The sequence below is a fragment of the Hordeum vulgare genome, chromosome 7H (genome assembly GCF_904849725.1).
Source record: "Hordeum vulgare subsp. vulgare chromosome 7H, MorexV3_pseudomolecules_assembly, whole genome shotgun sequence".
Lineage (NCBI taxonomy): Eukaryota > Viridiplantae > Streptophyta > Magnoliopsida > Poales > Poaceae > Hordeum > Hordeum vulgare.
This window is the reverse complement of record NC_058524.1, coordinates 509068445-509074518: the sequence shown is the minus strand read 5'-3', so window position 1 is coordinate 509074518 and position 6074 is coordinate 509068445. Positions and strand designations below refer to the sequence as shown.

At 39.3% G+C, this 6074-nt stretch overlaps 1 long non-coding RNA gene across 17 annotated transcripts; it reads left to right on the top strand.

Moving 5' to 3' along the window:
* The first annotated feature begins 1816 nt into the window (after positions 1 to 1816).
* Positions 1817 to 5444, top strand: LOC123410687. Of its 17 annotated transcripts, none has more exons than XR_006613085.1 (8): positions 1817 to 2092; positions 2178 to 2306; positions 2715 to 2819; positions 3008 to 3064; positions 3607 to 3672; positions 3770 to 3893; positions 4402 to 4484; positions 4946 to 5444. It is a non-coding gene; the product is annotated as an uncharacterized LOC123410687 (long non-coding RNA). The 17 variants fall into 17 exon arrangements; XR_006613081.1 differs by having other exon boundaries at positions 3598 to 3672; XR_006613086.1 differs by lacking the exon at positions 3008 to 3064.
* The last annotated feature ends 630 nt before the right edge of the window (positions 5445 to 6074 follow it).

The window sequence follows — 6074 nt, the reverse complement described above, 5'->3', positions numbered from 1 at the left end:
TTACTATTGTACCAATGGGGATTGTTAGATATGTTGAAGTATTGTATGGGAAATAAAGTATCCTACTGATTTTCTTGTTTTTGGTTCCCCACAAGATGATTTTCCTCATTATATTTTTTAGACACTTCTTGAATACTGTTAATGCTAGGATTGATTGTGAGAAAGAAACTGTTACTGTAAGTTTTGGGGATGTGTCTCATGAGTTCAATTTCTGTAAATTTCGTAGACAACCCCATGACAAGGAATTGCCTAGTAAAGATGAAATTATTGGTCTAGCCTCTATGAGTGTTCCTCCTACTGATCCATTAGAACAATATTTGCTAGACCATGAAAATGATATGCATATGAATGAAAGGAATGAAATAGATAAGATTTTCTTTGATCAACAACATATTTTGAAACACAATCTGCGTGTTGAAATACTTAGGGATCCTCCTCCACCCAAGGGCGATCCCGTGTTTGAGATGAAACAATTATCTGATACTATGAAGTATGCTTATCTTGATGAAAAGGAGACAAATCTTGTTATTATTAGTGCTAACCTTTCAGCGCATGAAGAAAAGAGATTATTGAAAACTTTGAGGAAGCACCGTGCTGCTGTTGTATATACTCTTGATGATCTTAAGGGCATTAATCCCACTTTATGTCAGCACAAAATCAATATGGAGCCTTCTGCTAAACCAGTCGTTGATCACCAACGATAGTTAAATCCTAAAATGAAGGAAGTGGTAAGAAACAAAATACTAAAGCTTCTGGAGGCACACATAATTTATCCTATTGCTGACAGTGGATGGGATAGTCCGGTTCATTGTGCCTCTAAAAAGGGAGGTATTATCGTTGTTCCTAATAATAAAAATGAATTGATCCCGCAAAGAATTGTCACATGATATAGAATGGTAATTGATTTTAGGAAATTAAACAAAGCTACTAGGAAAGATCATTACCCCTACCTTTTGTTGATCAAATGCAAGAAAGACTATCCAAACATACACATTTTTGCTTTCTAGAAGATTATTCTAGTTTCTCTCAAATACCTGTATCAAAATATGATCAAGAGAAAACCACTTTTACTTGCCCTTTTGGTTCCTTTGTTTATAGATGTATGCCTTTGGGTTTAGGCAATGCACCTGCTACCTTTGAAAGATGCATGACGACTATATTCTCTGACTTCTGTGAAAAGATTGTTGAGGTTTTCATGGATGATTTTTCCGTTTACAGAACTTCTTTTGATGATTGCTTAAGAAACCTTGATCGAGTCTTGCTGAGATGTGAAGAAACCAACCTTATCTTGAACACTAGAGGAATCAGGTAATTTGCCATTAGTAGTGCTTTTTGCCGTCAGCTTTTCGTCGGGACAGACGACATAGAACATTTTTGCCGTCAGCTCCTGACGAAAAAGAATGACCGACAGTGAAAACACGCTTTGCCGTGTGCTTTTTTATTATAGACGACAAAATATGTTTTTTCCGTCTGCATTTTTCACTATAGACGACAAAGAACAACTTTATCGTCTGTAGTAAAAAACGCAGACGACAAAGATATATTTTGCCGTCTGTAATAAAAAAGAAGAAGACAAAGACATATTTTGCCGTCATTAATAAAAACACGGTCGGCAAAGAAGAAACACACCACGTGGATCGATCACGTGGATCGTGTACGTGGCGCAATCCCAATCACTCGTTGACATTTTGATGGCCGAAGCTTTGCCGTCTTCCCTTGCCCAGATGACGACAAAAAGTACAACTTTGAGATAAAAAAAATAAAACCCCCTGCTCTCCCGCATCTTTCAGCTCGTCTGCCTCCTCCCTCCCGTGATCCAATCCCCATCCACCCACCGCTGCCACAAGGCTCCGCCCCCACCCACCGTCGGCCACCCACCCTCTCCCCCTCCCTTCCACGCCCTCGCCTTCCTCCCTACCCAGGCCGCGGATCCAACAGTCCATGTTGTTCACCCCTCATCCTTCCCCCTCTGTTAGGGTTAGGGTTTGCGGTTGGAGGGCCCAGCCGGCCGGCGATGGACGCCGGCGACGGAGGTATCGTTTCCACGGATCTGTGATGGAGTGCGTGCTTATTTTCCTCTCCACGGATCAAGGTGCCTCCCCACTCCAATCCCTCCTCTCCCTAGGATTGATTCGTTGTCCTCACGCCCTGTTAATCTTTTCATGTTCGTGCTGTAGGCATATCCACTGGATCCATGAGGTGTTGGATACTACATGGATAATTTAAAATATATATCACTGCCCATACGCATAGAAGTTTTTTGTTACCTTTTTTTGAAGATTCGGCCCAAAGACCAGTTTCAATAGGTAAATGTAATGTTATGCATACATATTTCTGATTTTTGTGCAACAGTTTATCCAATTTGGTTCACAACGAGTGTCTGTTCTAATTTGCTATGGCATCAATCGAAGTTCAGATACTAATATGTGTCTGAAACTTGAGATATAAAGTTCTGAAAGTATGAATGAGTTAATCGATATTTTTGGTTGCCAAGCGACATTGATGGATGCAGAAAACAAGGAAAACAAAGTGATTTTTTAATGTTAATTTTAGAAGTCAAGTTCACTATCGAAGTATAATCCATTATATGGCTTGCTTGCTGTTTTCATATGTGTTCTTGCCGAACGAGCGAAGGAACGAGCGTCTGTTCTAATTGCCTATCTCACTACTTGAAGTTCAGAAACTGATTGGTGTTTGAAACTTGATATATACAGTTCTGAAAGTATGATCGAGTTAATGGATATATTCGGTTGTCAAGTGACGACATTGATGGATGCAGGACAAAGGGAAACAAGGAGATTTTTATGTTAGTTTTAGAAGTAAGGTTCACTCTCGATGTATAATCCACTAAATGACTCGCATGCTGTTTTTCTATGTGTTTCTTGCCGAACGAGCTATCCAGATGCTGTATATATGGGGTCATTTTTTTAAGGTTGTTGCTCTTGCTAACGTCAATGATTTGAGAATTGTTTCTATAGCTCATTCTTGCATACTGTATTTTCCGTAGGACTTAAGATAACTTCACTTGGAAAAGGGATATCATCAAACGCTCAGTCCCGAGTAGGTTTGTTACATGTCCCATAAATGTTGAATTGGTTATTATAAGATAACAATGAAGTTAAAATAGAAGTCGGAAACTAAGGCTTTCTGTTAGATGATTTGCAGGAGAATCTCATCACACAAAGAAAACGATTTTCTTGATTTTTATATGCATTCTTCTACAACAAAATAAAGTAATAATTTTTGCCTCCAAAAAAGCGCATCGCATGTGCCTTAGCTTATTTTTCACTTGATTTTTTTAAACTGTTGTCAATTTGTATCGCCGCCACTATTATTTGCACACGTGTTCTATTTCCTTGTCTGGTGTTACTGGATGACTGAGAAAGAGGTTACCGCAAATGCTTTTAGTGACTTCAACTGAGGTCAGTTGAGGGGATTTCAATCCCTTTTGAACTTCTCACGACAATAATGTAATATGAAACACCGATAAGTAAGATAGATATTGCCTGTCTTCTCCTAATCTGTATTTAGCGTTATTATTTTTTTACTTTATGTCTATGACTTTGTGAATATTAACACAAAGTTGATTATTCCAAGATTATTCAGTGAGAAAGGTGTCGTTCAAGTGATTGTTCCCCTGATGTGGTGTCAAAAAGCGCACTATTCTATTCAGTTAAGTATCACTTATCTTTTAGTTTGTAAAGTGAATTTTCATTTTAGACCGCAGAAGTTTTTTTGATAATTCCTAAATAAATGTTTAGTTACGCAGACTGGGTTTGGGAACTCTGGGAGTAAGTACCTTGAAACAATATATCGAGATTGTAGTCTCCCTAGGAGGACTTAAAATGGGCGTTGCGCATCTGCCTTCGCAAAATCAATCATAGTTTTGCCATGTAAGTATGTGTGTTATGTAATTTTGGAACTAATGGATCATAAAGAATTATGTACCACATGAGTCTAATACAAAAAAAAAATGGTTCCATCTTTTATCTATGTTTATATATAATATCTCTTTGTATATCCAATATAATTCCTCATTTAAACCAAGTAACTAGCCCGTGCAGGTTGCACAGGTTGGCGACTAGTTTACCTAATCAGAAATTTGTAACGTTAGCCTGCTAGATCACTTGCTGAAATAGTTATCTGCAATCTAAACTTTGAGAGGGTTGTCTATATTTTATTTAATCAGCATTTCCTGTGTTTAATTCATACAAGTCTTTTGTGGTGTGGGTGACTCACGATTTGCGAATGCAAATCAATAACCTGTTCCGATAGTGTATTTACCGAACTTGAATGATCATTAACCTGTTTTTTTGCCATATGGTGTTTATCTAATTTACAAATACAAAAATGAGTAATTGTGATGAACCTCTTAGCCTAATTATTGTTTCTTCTGACTAGCTACCGGTGGCGCTGGATGCGGTCGCCTACTTTGTCGCACAACTCCTTTGACCATCACGTACAACCCAACATGGGTGCTGCAGGTTGCTCTCTCTCTCTCTCTCAGATTTTCAAGGTCAAGTGTCTTCATAATATTTACCTCTCATGGTAGTTCCTTCTCTGTTTAATAGTTATCTATCTACTCCCTCCGCCCGAAATTCCTCGACGCTCAAACAGATAGTGCTAGATACATCCGTTTGAGCGTCATGTAATTCCGGACGGAGGTGTAGTACTTGTGTTATCTAGCATCTACTGGTGTTGTCAGTTTGGTACTTTGCTTATTTCTGGGATGTGGACTATCATAATTCCGAACCGTCGTTAGTTACTTGTGGAATCGTAAACCGTTCATCTTCCGACAAGAAAAAAAAAATGCTTGCATTCTTCACACGAGAAGATAACTCCCTATGTCTAAAGTTGGAGATTTCTCACTTTTTAGGCATCACCTTTGTTTGCTTACTGTTGTTGACTGGAGAGGCTTGACTTGGTTCTTTGAATAATAATACAGGAGAGGAGATCAGATGTATAGAAAGAAAAGAAAAGGCTGCAAGTCGTGGTCGTTTACAGGAGAGGAGATGGTGGACTTGCAAACACCTTTGATTTTGTTCAATCCTGTGGAGGGAAGGCGAGATTATGGATGGATGGAGCTTGGTTGAAATTGGGTTGCTGCTGCTGTATTGGCATTTCAGACTCAAGAGAATGTTCCTTGCCAAAGTAGAGATTGGGCGTTGTCGCCAGCGACTCTGGCGGTTGAATTCATGAGCTTAGCTAGATTAGGTAGTGTTGGTGTTGCTGTTTATGGATTTGTTGTGAATAGGAATAGCCATCCTGGTTGCTCGCTGCACATGTTTCAATTTTTGTTGTTGCTTGACTTGGTAGTCATTGCTCCCATGATATCTTTATCGAGTGAATTTATGAACATACATGTATTTCTTCCAACGCTTCATATGTATAGTGTTTCATGTCTGTAGATACTTATCATTTTGATAATTTTGTTCTATATCTGATATACATTGTGCATTAAACTGTTGAAATTAAGATTTGTAAACAAAAACATGCAGAATTTTGCTGTCAGCCGAAGCAGCCACGTGGCAAGCAACTGTGTTCCCTAGCTATGCGTCACTACTTTGCCGTCTGTTTTGTAGCGGCTCACAGCAAAGAGACCTCTTGGTTTGCTGTCTGGTTTGGTATCTCGCTGACGGCAAAGAAGCCACGTTTGCCGTTAGTCATTTCTTTCAGTTGACGGCAAAGGCACTAACGACGTTAGTCATTCGTGCCGTTCGGTTAGACACCATCTTTTTGCCGTCTGCCTATTCCTGCTGACGGCAAAAGTTTCTCACTGACGACAAATTCTTTGCCGTCTGTCCGACCAAAGTCTGACGACAAAATACCTCTTTGCAGGCATGGTGGATGGCGATATTGTTTTCCGTCATGGGATGACGGCAAAAATTTTGCCATTTGTAATTCTTTCTTTGCCGTCTGTAGCGTCCTGACGGCAAAATGCCCGATTCCTGCAGTGGAATTGGGAGAAGTGCTACTTTATGGTTAATGAAGGCATTGTCTTGGGACACAAGATCTCCGAAAGAGGTATTGAAGTTGATAAAGCCAAAGTTGATGCTATTGAAAAAATGTCGTGC